This window comes from Orcinus orca, chromosome 1 (genome assembly GCF_937001465.1).
Source record: "Orcinus orca chromosome 1, mOrcOrc1.1, whole genome shotgun sequence".
NCBI classification, from domain to species: Eukaryota; Metazoa; Chordata; class Mammalia; order Artiodactyla; family Delphinidae; genus Orcinus; species Orcinus orca.
In genome coordinates, this window is record NC_064559.1 from 208,292,338 (window position 1) to 208,304,621 (window position 12,284).

Sequence of the window (12,284 nt, forward strand, 5' to 3'; positions counted from 1 at the left end):
ATCTGCGGGGCTGTTTAGGTTCTTGCCACAGTCACTCACCCAGACACCCATCCTTGATAAAAACACTCGGAGTAGGAATTGATTTTACTTCCCAAACATGATAAAAGCCCTAGAGTGAGCATCTTACTCAGAGGGGAGCCCAGAGGATCGTCCCCTGAGGTTAGGAGTAAGGCAAGGGACCCTAGTTAACGTTGTTTTGGAGATTTTAGCCACTGCAGTAAAACAGGAGGAAAAAAATAAAGGCACAGGAAGTGGCAGAAAAGAAGTAAAGCTATCTGGCTTTGCAGATGGCGCAGTAACATACCTGGCGAACCCAAGAGATTCAGTGATAAAAGTAACTCAAAGAATTAAAAATTCAGTAAGGTAGCAGCATATAAAATGAATAATAATAAAAAAGGCTTGCCTGAAATAGAAAAACTTCTTTTCATTGTTTTTGTTTGCAGGTCTGTTTGTTTTCTAAGGTGTGTTTTGTGTCAGTGAATTTTAACTCGGATCATGAAACATGACTTTTTCATAATTTGATGAAAAGGGGGCGTTGGTTTTGTGTCTGCGCCTTTGATTCATCTTCTTGAAGATGGCGTTCCCTTCTCCCGTGTTGGTTCCTGAGATGTCCTTTGCTCTGATTTCTTTCCTGGGGGACTCTCCTCGCCCGGCCCTCGGTCGGCTGTTTCCGCGTGGGTTTCCCAGCCCGAGAGGGGGTGTTGCTGCCACAACTGGCCGGATGTGAAAGGAAGCGTGCTCCCCAAAGCCGGGACCACTGTGCTTTGCCAAGACCCGTCTGGCCGTGAGGGCCAGATCAGAGGGGAGACCCCAGTGATGGGGGCGCCCCAGCTCTGCCCGTGGTGTGCGTGGCTCTTAGCCGTGGGCCCCTGCTGCCTCGCGGCTCACGGCTCCCTGCGCTCAGCCTGTGCCTTTCTTCCCCTCAACGCGCCTCTTGCTCTCCTGTCTCGGTGTCTTTGTTCACCCTGTTCTTCCCACCTGGCGCCGTCCGCCTGCCCATCCCAAATCCCACGCCCTCCTGGTGCCCCCTGAGCCCCTCCCTCCCAGGCAGCTGCACGCCCTTCACCCCGCTCCACGCCACGGCCTCTCTCGTCCTGCCCCCCGTGCTGGTTGTGGTTTTCTCAGGCGCTCGTCTCCTGGACGTCCCCCTGTCCCTTGCCTGTCTCCCGTGGTGCTCTGCAGAGAAGGAGCTCGGTGAACGGCCATTGAGTGAATGAAAGAAATCTTTTGGAAAGACGGTTTGAGGTGACGCTGCCCGGTGGCCATGTCCTGAGCCATTGGCAGCTTTTCTCTGTTAGAATCATGGGCCGTAAATCCAGCTGGGCATGTGGCTCCCATGTCCTCAGACTGAGCTGCCGGGTTGGGCCCACTCATAGGACAGGCTCTGCCCTGTGCTTCACGGTGCCCTGTGGTGCCCACGCTCCTGCAGGGGACGCGTGTCTGCCTGACCCACTCTCCCCACCCCCAGCACCGCGCTTTCTGCGCGGCACCCTGGGGTGTCTGCACTCCATCCCTCCCGTCCCCCGAGTCCAGTCCCTCTCAGGGTCCTCCCTGGAGCCTGCTGCAACCCGTGCCTCCTGTCAAAGTCATTTCTGACCCAAAGCCGGTGGGCGGGTCTGGCCCTCACAGTTCAGCCGGCTCCCCTCCACCCTGCCATCTCCTTCCCAAGGCCCAGGATCGCCCTTCCCTGCTCTCCTCCGCCCGCTGCCACCCCTTCAGTCCCTGTGCCGTTCCGCCTTCCTTCCTGTCCTGCCCGGCATCGGGTACCCGGGGCCCCATCCTCGCCCCTGCACTCCCCCCCGCCCACCCCGGGACTCCTGTGTCTCACACCAGCCTAGGCTGGCGGCTCCTGACTCTAGCTGCTTCTTCGGGACGGGCCTCTCCGACTTGATGTCCGGCACGGAGCTCCACTGCTCCCCCTGTGGTGGCGGCCAGGCCACCCTTCTGCTTGTCGAGCCAGAATGCCTGCGGTCCTCCGGGACTCAGTCTCACTCCAAGGCTCTGCCTCATCTGTCAGCCAGTCCTTCGGGCTCTACGTTCAAAACGTCAGAACCTGAGTTCTCGCCACCTCCACCATCGCCTCCGGGACATGCGCCTTACCGTGGAAATGGCCTCACACCTGGTCCGAGTTCCGTGACCAGGAGCAGCCCAGCAGCCTCCCTGGTCCACTCAGAGCCAAAGGCAGGTCAAGCCGGGCCTGCTCGGCCCCCTCGCTGGCTCCCGTCTGACTCCAAGCAGAAGCCCAGCCTTCCGCTCGTGCCGCTTCTCCGCTCCCAAGGCCTCCAGGACCCGTCTCGCCACACGCCTCCCGCCCCACCATGTCAGCTGCTGGGCTCTGCTCCTCGAGTTCCTGGGATGTGATGGCGGGAGGGCACCTCCACCTGCGGGCCCTCCGCCTGCTCGTCCCTCTGCCGGGGTTGTGGTCCCCAAACAGCTGCGCAGATCCCTCTCTCTGTCTTCTGGTCTCTGGAGAAAAGGAGAGGGCTTTCCTGACCACCCCCTGTAAAACGGCCCCCACCCCGGCCTGCTTGCTCCCCAGGCCTGGACGGATCCCTTCCCTGCGGTGTAGACGGGCCATGTGCTGAGTGAAGGGACCAAAGAGAGTGAAGATGAGAGAGAGAAGACGGTCCCTGAGTGAGCAGAGGGGCCCCAGAACTGACGGGGGCAACAGCAGGTCAGCCCCCCAGAGGACACGTGAGGACAGCCCCTGACTCAGTGAGCATCTGGCAGCCCCTCCCGTGTGCCAGCCCCGTGGGGGGCTCGGGGACGCAGTCACTGCGCCGCCTGAGACGTCCAGAGACAGAAGTGCTCCTGCAGCATGTCCTGCACACGAGCGTCCAGCCGCCAAGGGGACACACACGGCTGCCCCAGGATCCCGAGGCCGGGGGACCTCGCGGGACCTGAAGGAAGAGGGGGAGGCAGAAACGGCAGCCCCGGGGTGGCAGGGGGCACGCGGGCCGAGAGGAGCCCCCGCCAAGCGAAGGAGGTCTGGGAGGCGAGGCGAGGCGTGCGACCCCTGCACAGACGCTCGTGTCTGCTCGGGTTTCGTGGGGCAGTTATGAAAAAGCGGTCCTCTGCACCTGGAGGAGGAACCGATTTCACAGAAAAATGCAGAAGGAGGCACAGATGCTCCTCTCCAGCTCTGTGACCTCGTTTCGTTGGAGCCTCTGCTGCGTGCTAGAGTGGGTGTCCAACCTGTGGCCAGGGACGAAGCAAGGAGGCCAGGAAGCCGTGTTTCCTCCTTTCGAGGAGATTCTGGTCTCATGGGGTCAAGAGGTGAGGGCGTGAAGGCCAGCGTGGACCCCCGTTTCTTCATCGCGAGGCTGAGTTGTGTTAGGCGATGGCCCCGGTTCCTTCCAGTTCTCACTTTCCAAGAATCCTTGTTTCTGAAAATACCGTTCTCTGCCGCGAAGGCTCCAGAGAGCAGCTTCCTGTCCATCTGGATGGAAGGGCGGGAGCTGGGGTCTGGTTACAGCCCTGAAGCCCCAGGCGCTATGAGCTGCCCGTGAGCTTGCTGCCTCCCCGCCCAAAGGGCCTGCTGACACCCATCCCGGAACTGGTTTCCTCCTGCCCGCACTGGTCCCCTGAGCAGCTGGGGACGTGTGAGGCTCCTGGCCCCTCTTCTTCCTGAGCTGCAAAGCATCTCACCTGAGAAACCCAGCCGGCTCTACAACCTGCGCACGTCCTTCCCTACGAACGGACCGGTGCTTGGGGTTGTGGTGCCCCGTTAGTCAGCTTTTGCTTCCCCTTCGGTTGCGATCACTAGGGGCACACACGGCAGACGTCCCCTAACGGTGTCTTTCCTGCTCAGCGTCAGGAGCGTGAATTCTTCTGTGTTAGCCTCACCCCTGCCTGCAGCCTGGACTCCTGGGAGGAAACTGACGCCCTCCAGAGTGGTTGTGGGCCGTCAAAGGCGTGACCTTGCCTCGTGTGGACTCCGGCGAGGCCACCACGTCCCACTGGGAGGGGCTCGTGTGTAACCACTGCCACCTTTCCCTGCTCTCCATGGCATTTGGGGCAGGAACACGTGTGCCCTACTTCCCCTGTTGCCTGTTCAAAACAGGGAAGGCATTGATTCTCAAACAGCAGTAAGCAAACTTAATTGTGACCTTCTGCAGTTCCCTGATACAGAAGTAAGACGTGGCCTCGTGGCCGGGCAGCCCCCACCCCCACCCCACCCCGGCTCCCTGGGCCTGCGCTGCCCCGGGGCGGGGGGAGCCGCATCCAGCTGTGCCTGAGGCCTCCGCCCGATCCCACCTTTGACATTTGTCATTAGAAACCAATCATCCTCACTCACTGTGCATTAATTTCCAAAAACAACCTTTATTAGCTACCTTAATTAATATTCCTCTGCCCTTGGTCCCGGTTCCCAGAGACCTGCAAGTACATTTGGAACCTGAAGGGGGAGAAGCCAGACAAGTCTCGGGAGGCTATCGCTCAACCGGCTCTTAGAATAACTCCCCCTGTAATTTCCAAACGGTGGGCTAGTTAAAATAAGATGAACTTACTATCGTTTTCTTAATATAGGAGGCCGGCACCCACACCCCTTCAGCTGGGACTAAATATAGAAATGGGGGCATCACGAATCGCCCCCCACAGCGCAGTCGGTGGCGCGGGGCTCTGAGCTGCCAACGGCTGCTTTGGGTTTGCAGCAGGCGCGCTACACAGTCAGCCAGGCAGGCCCGGGAAAAGAAAATTCAGCCTCTATTTTTAAGCCGGTCGACGTGTTGTCGGTACTTTAAAAACAAAAACAAAAGCAAACCTGTAAGCAGTTAAGTGTTAGATTCCAAAATGTCTCCGGTACCCGATGTTTATCTGTATGTTAGTGGCCAAGCAAGTCTTACTTTTTTCCTTCCCATAATTCCTGAAATGAACGCAGTATCCAAGGGCAACAAATCGTACAGTTTTGTTGTCATCTTTTAAATGGCGAATCTCGGGTAATAAGAGCAGCTCACGACAGACTAATTTGCCAAAGTTCTTTCCCCATCGTCAGCGGCACCTATTGTATCTAAATAGGAATGAATTGATGAGGTTTTTCAGTGGGAACCTGGAAAGAGGCTTTTTTTTTTTTTTTTTTTTTTTTTTTTTTTTGGCGGTACGCGGGCCTCTCGCTGTTGTGGCCTCTCCCGTTGTGGAGCACAGGCTCCGGACGCGCAGGCTCAGCGGCCGTGGCTCACGGGCCCAGCCGCTCCGCGACACGTGGGATCTTCCCGGACCGGGGCACGAACCCGTGTCCCCTGCATCAGCAGGCGGACTCTCAACCACTGAGCCACCAGGGAAGCCCGAGGCACTTTTGAGAAAACTCGGATACTTGATATTTTTAATTAAAGCGTAAAAAAGTGAAGGGGAGAAGGTGACTTCCAGTGTCAAAGAGGGCTGGTGGCTCCCTCTGGCAGGACAGAGGGCCCAGCTGGGCACAGTAAGAGGAAGGGCAGTTACAAACCAGGCAGCTGGGTTTCTGGTTGTTTCTGTTTTTAAACAAAATTTATTTTTCTCAGTGGACACATTGCTTGTAATGTCTTGTGTCTACCATCATAGATAAGGGTATTTTGTGATAACAGTCTTTCTTTACAAATGTCATAACGGGATGAGATTATGTGGATTTTATCGTCTGTTTTCTGCAAGGGCCATTTTCTCTTAGCAACAGAGAACAAGAATGTCTCAGCCCAGACCCATGCAGCGATGGGTCCAGGGTTGTTCCTCACCGGGAAGAGGGAAGAGGGCTCGTAATCAACATTTTATTATACAGGCAGACCTTGTTTTATTGAAAAAGCTTCACTTTATTGCGCTTCACAGATTTTTTTTTTTTTTTTTTTAACAAATTGAAGGCTTGTGGCAACTCTCCATTGAGCAACTCTGTCCAACACCCGTTTTCCAACAGTATTTGCTCCCTTCATGTCTCCGTATCACATTTTGGTAATTCTTGGAATATTTCAAATTTTTTCATTATTCTTGTATTTGTTATGGTGACCCAAGATCAGTGACTTTGGTTGCAACAGTTGCTGTTGCAAAAAGATTACAACTCACTGAAAGCCCAGATGATGGTTAGCATTTTTTAGCAATAAATTCTTTTTTATTTAAGGTATGTACATTGCTTTTTTAGACATAATGCTATTGCACACTTAATAGACTACAGTGTAGTAGAAACATAACTTTTATATGCACTGGGAAACCAAAAAATTCGTTTGACCAACTCTATTTCTAAATTCCCTGTATTGCAGGGGTCTGGAACCGAGCTCGCAATGTCTCTGAGGTGCCTGTAATCTCGGTTTTAAGAGATCAGTTCCTTTCCCTCTAAGTAGCCGCCAGAGTCCACTTTGCGCACAGGACCCCAGAGGGCCCGGTTATGCTTCACGCTTCTCTGTCGCGTTTGTGAGAACAGACTCGGGGCCGCTGGGAGCCGCGGGCACAGATTTCTGCTTCCAGCGCTGACCCCGTGCTACCCGCACACAAAGCGGGGGTCCGGGAGCCCCGCCTGTAGAAGGCCAAACACTTGAGTTCTGCACAAGTCTGTTTTTCCCCCAGAAAGTTTTTCCGTGTAGTGAGCCCTAAAATCTACCTTGCTGTCACTTCCCACTGACCCCACCGTGGTCCCCGGGAGGTAGAGATAACGGAGGTGGGCGGAGATGGTCCAGGTGGGACCTGTCTGGAGCTCCTCTCCTTGTGGAGCAGACCTCCTGTCTCTCAGTGCTGGGATTCCTCCTCAGCCTTGTCACCAGCTGCCCGTATATCACTGTCCCAGTACCTGGGATCAGCCCCGATTTGGGCTATCATCTGATAGTAGACTCGTGTGGTGGGGTCATGTCTGCCTCCTGACCCGGGCCCCGGGAGGCCAGGGCCTCAGTCCATCTCTGTAACCACTTGTTTCCTGTGGGTCTCAGCCAATCGCAGTTCTCTCCCTGGTCTCCCAGCTCAGATTTGTTGCTGGCTCTTGGGGTCGGCAGGGGGCTGTCTCCTCACGTGTGAGATGAATAGTGATTTTGTCATCAGACACGTCCCCTAGCAGCTCACCTGACTTTTCCTGGCCTCACCTGGACTAACTGTGATTGTTACCCAAGTTTGGGCCGTGTGACTCGCTATTGGAGCTGCTTCCTGGGGTCGATTCAGCGTTCCTTTGGTCCCCGATTCACTTACTCACTTGCAGCCCTTTCTGAGCGCTGTGTGTCAGGTTCTGAATTGGTCAGGACACGGGGGCCGTAAGGCGTGTCCCCACCGTGTGCCAGCTTCCGTGTCACGTGATGTGATGGTCTGGGGGCGCCACACCGGGCTGACGGGGCAGCAGGCAGCAGGAGCTCAGCCAGCTGCTCGCGTTCCCCCACCCCACCCCACCCCGTGTGCCCTGGGCTCAGAGCCCATCCTGGCTAGCACATGCTTTGGATCCTGCAGTATATTTAGTACCAGTGAAGTCCCTCGTGGAACCTCTACCTGCATTTTACATTTTTTTTTTATTTTTTATTTTTGGCTGCATTGGGTCTTGGTTGCGGTGCGCGGGCTTCTCATCGCGGTGGCTTCTCTTGTTGCGGAGCACAGGCTGTAGGCGCGCGAGCTCAGTAGTTGTGGCTCGTGGGCTCTAGAGCACAGGCTCAGCAGTTGTGGCGTGTGGGCTCAGTAGTTGTGGCACACGGGCTAAGTTGCTCCACGGCATGTGGGATCTTCCTGGACCAGTGATCGAACCCGGGTCCTCTGCGTTGCCAGGCGGATTCTTAGCCACTACGCCACCAGGGAAGTCCCTGCATTTTGGATAAATGGGGCAAAATGCTGGTTGAAGGAGCTGATTATTACTTGTTCCATTTAGTATTCCATTCTTAGCTTCTGCTTTTCAGGACCTACAAATAAGGGATTAATTGTAGGTACCTTCTGTGTTCTAAACATTAATCCCAATATAAATTCTTTCTTTCCAAACTCCAAGCCACCCCTCCCCGATGACACCACCCGGTGACTTGGGAGCTCTGGATCCGGGACCCCCACCCTGCACACACGGATGTCGCTGCCACCGCCACCTCTCAGCAGGAACTTGAGCTGTCTTCTCCACAGTCCTGTCTTAGTCTCAGTACCGTGCGATCTGGGTCGAGAGTCGGCGTGGCCTCTGGTGCCCTGTGGTCAGGAGCTGGTTCCCGCCTCTGCCCGAGGGCGTGAGCCAGTGTGAGCCATGGATACGTGCCTCTCTGTGCCTCTGCTTCCTGCTTTGTAAAACGGAGACAATAAGGGCCCCTCCCCCTCCGAGGCTGCTGTCCAGGGAGGGCCAGCACTCATTCATTCGTTCGTTCGTTCATTCACTTGTTCTTACACTCGGTATGTGCTAAGAGCCTACCACGGGGCCGGCCCCAGGGGGCATCAGTGAACAAGGACTGTCCTTCCAGCCCGAGGGGCTCTGAGCCACGCGCTGGAGCATTGCGTGCGCCTGGACCTCCGTAAACGCCCACTGTTTTTCGTCTAGTTCTCTGCTCCCACCACCATCCTGCACCAGACTCCAGTGTCGCCTTTCTTTGTTTTTCTCTCGAAAAAAATCTCTGGCTATCTCTGTCTCATCTGTTCCCAGAAGGACCCTGATGTGGCTGAGTTCGCTGGTGTCTCCATCGAAAAACAGGACAGCCGCACGTAGTACACATTCCATCATAAATTTCTAACATCCTCTGGTTAAAATGCCCGCAAACCCCACTCCCCCCATGACACACGCATACAGTTTTACCAGAATCCCCTCTGTCTCTTCATCCTTCTTGCATTCAACTGTTTCAAGATCGGCCTTTGCTTAATGTAATAAATTATCATCTTTGCAGCTGTGTTTCATGGCAAATGCAGCCGACCCCAGACCCCGAATGAGCTTTGCTGGTCACTTATCGCACTTGGAGTAAGTCTACGGGAAACACCTTCTGAATTCAAGCCTCCAGCTCACACCGAGTCCTTTCGAGAGTGGGACCACTTGTCCAGCTGCTCTAACGACGTGAATTTTATGAGGCAGGTCAGCCTAGGAGCACTCAGTCTGGGCTCTCTCACTCCCTCTAGGAAACAAACACACGCACGTGCACACACACACGCAGGTGCAAACACGCACCCTGACCCATGGCCTCATCCGCAGGTGATGTGTGTCGCCCTTGCCCAGCGTGTTTCCTGGTGTTCTGAGACATTTCCCTCATCTTTCTCTTTCTGTTGACATTTACCCTCTAGACCACAGCTCTCTACCCAAAGCCCCGAATTAAACCAGGGTGGAGGTCAGCGGCGCTCACGAGCCCCTGAGTCTCTGAGCTGTGGCCGCTCAGCTCCTTTTCGCTCTGCACGGTCACCTGCGTGTCCCTGCTGCCACCTCTTCTAATTTGCAGATGCAGAGCCCAAAGCTCGGAGGGTGATCTGCCCGCTCAGGGTCCCCAGCCAGGCGGGGGCAGGGGGCGCTCAGGCCCAGGCCCTCCCAGCTCTGAACCACCATGTGGGAGGGACAGTGCCCTCCCCCGCCAGGTGACCTGTATGCTGGCCTGTGTTTTCACCTCTTTGGAGCCCCAGGCCAGTGAGGGACTTGGCTGCTAAGCCAGCACTTGCCCCGCCTTCATCAAGGCCCCTCCCTCACCGTGGATAGAAAGGCCAGGAAGGACTCGTGCTGGGCTTAGGCATGGCTTCCCGGGTCCATTTCCAATATGACTTAACCCCCCAGAGGCTCCTCGCAAAGCCAGGTGTTACCCCTTGTCTCAGACCTTGAGCGCCAAGCTGCTTGAAGCCCGGAGCCGCCCTGCCCTGCCGGCCGCCCAGGGTTAACACCTGGCACCGGTGGTTCTGTTTTCTGCCAAAGAGCCTTTCCCCAGCCTCTCATATGCACTCTCTTTAGAATTGGACCTTGTGTGACTTTGAGCCTCCGTTGACGCAGTATCTTTGAAAACGCTTTGAGAGCAGCAGGTGCCCGCTAACTCTGCCCCGTTGTCTCCATGCTTCATCGTCATCATCAGGATCTTGCATGAGAAAAGTCATGGTAATAGAAGCATAATTTTAAAATCAACAACCCTAATGTTTTTTTTAAAAAACTTTTTTATTATGGACGTGCTCAAATACACACAAAGGTAGAGAGAAGAGTATACCAACCCCCAGGTATGCCTCTCCCAGACAGAGGGCCCCTCCCTGTCTCCCACGTTCCTTATAACTAGTGTCTTCTGCTGTAGTATCTGTACGAGGCCTCTGGTCCATTACATACGGGGCTTCTGTCCTGTTTTTAGTTTATTGTATTTTGTTTCCCCTTCACAGTAAAGAGAGTTTTAATTAATCACCAATGTTTAAAAATTGGTAGATTCCTCATAAACTTGTAGGTTCCAGGCTTCTCTTAAAACATCGTTAGTCTGGTCGTGCTGGGCCCTTGTTCCTGGGGCTGAGGGACAGTAGGAGGGGCCAAGCAGCAGCTGTCCTGTAGAAGGGTCCCCGCCAGCTCTCCTCGCCGTCAGCTGTCTGGCGTCACTTGCCTGGCCCTGCAGGCACTGAAGTTCACGAGCCCCACCTGAAACATGACTCCCCGGGAGCCAGGGTTTTATGAGTCTGCCTCTCTGCATTTTTAGAAATCATTCTGTATCCTTGGGTGAATGTACATAACTTTTTGTTGTTGTTGTTTGTTTTTGGCTGTGTTGGGTCTTCGTTGCTACGCGCAGGCTTTCTCTAGTTGTGGCGAGCAGGGGCTACTCTTCGTTGCGGTGCGCGGGCTTCTCATTGCGGTGGCTTCTCTTGTTGCGGAGCACGGGCTCTAGACACGCTGGCTTCCATAGTTGTGGCTCACGGGCTCTAGAGCGCAGGCTCAGTAGTTGTGGCTCACGAGCTTAGTTGCTCCGCAGCACGTGGGATCTTCCCGGAACAGGGCTCGAACCCGTGTCCCCTGTATTGGCAGGCGGGCTCTTAACCACTGCGCCACCAGGGAAGTCCCCATAAGTTTTAAGATTTCTGATAGTTGTCAGGTAGATCAATATCATTTTGCTGCTTTTATAGGTCAAAACGGTTGAATATTGGCCATTTCATGTAGTTTGACCTAATAAAAGATATGGTTTAAGGTTTTAAATATAAGATAAGAAGAATATTGTGTTGCCCTTGGTGGGGCAGGAACGGGGGGTGGGGGGTTAGCAGCAGGTATGCCGTCCTGATCCCGTCAATTAAGGGGGCGCAAGCAGAAGAAAACGTCTACGGCCTGAGGTTTTAGACACCGTGGCCCGACAGCGCTCTTTCAGTCAGCCCACTTGTCTAGTTTTGTTTGTTTTCTTATATAACAGCTTTATTGAGATGTAATTCACATGCCGTACAGCTCACCCATTACAAGTCACTGATTTTTAGTCTGTTCAGAGTTACACAACTGTCACCACAATCAATTTCAGAACATTTTCATCACCCCGAAGAGAAGCCTCATAACCACACTGGCAGCTGTTCCCCACTTCTCCCACATCCCCTGTCCCTAGGCAGCCACTCACCTACTTTCTGTACCTATGGACTTGCCTATTCTGGAGATTTCATGTAAGTGGAATCCTCCAAGATGTGGTCTTTTGTGTCTGGCTTCTTTTGTTTTTGTTTTGTTTGCGGCACGTGGGCCTCTCACTGCTGTGGCCTCTCCTGTTGCGGAGCACAGCCTCCGGACACGCAGGCTCAGCGGCCATGGCTCACGGGCCCAGCCGCTCCGCGGCGTGTGGGATCTTCCCGGACCGGGGCACGAACCCGTGTCCCCTGCATTGGCAGGCAGACTCTCAACCACTGCGCCACCAGGGAAGCCCTGTGTCTGGCTTCTTTTACTCAGCGTAATGTTAAGGTTCATCCATTTTGTAGCCGATGTCAGTGCTTTGTTTCTTTTTACTGCTAAATAATATTCCATTGTATGGCTATGCCATATTTTCCTTGTGCATTTATTGGCTGGTGCACATTTGGGTTGCTTCCATCCTGGGGCTATTATGAGTAATGCTCTCATGGGATCAAAAACTCGTGTACAAGTCTTTGCGTGAATGCCTGTTTATATTTCTCTCCGGTGCACACCTAGGAGTGGAATTGCTGAGTCACATAGCAGCTCTGTGTTTAGCCTTTCAAGACCCTCCCAACTGTTTTCAAAGCGGCTGCACCATCTCCATCCCCAGCAGCCGTGTAGAGGGTTCCGATTTCTCCACATTCTCACCGGCGCTTGGCATCTGGCTTTCTGATTGCGGCCATCCTGGTGGAGAGTGTGACAAAGCTTTCCTGGCAGGATAGGATGCCTGTAGAGGTTAGGAGAATGGTCGTCACTTTGTCAGTGGCCTAGAACCTCAGCCACAGTCATCTTCCAAAGCTCTCAAGGAAGCCAGGTTTGC

At 54.5% G+C, this 12,284-nt stretch overlaps 1 protein-coding gene across 4 annotated transcripts in view; it reads left to right on the plus strand.

Moving 5' to 3' along the window:
- Window positions 1-12,284, plus strand: part of ACOT7 (acyl-CoA thioesterase 7) — an 89,197-nt gene that overhangs the window by 45,323 nt on the left and 31,590 nt on the right. The window lies entirely within an intron of this gene.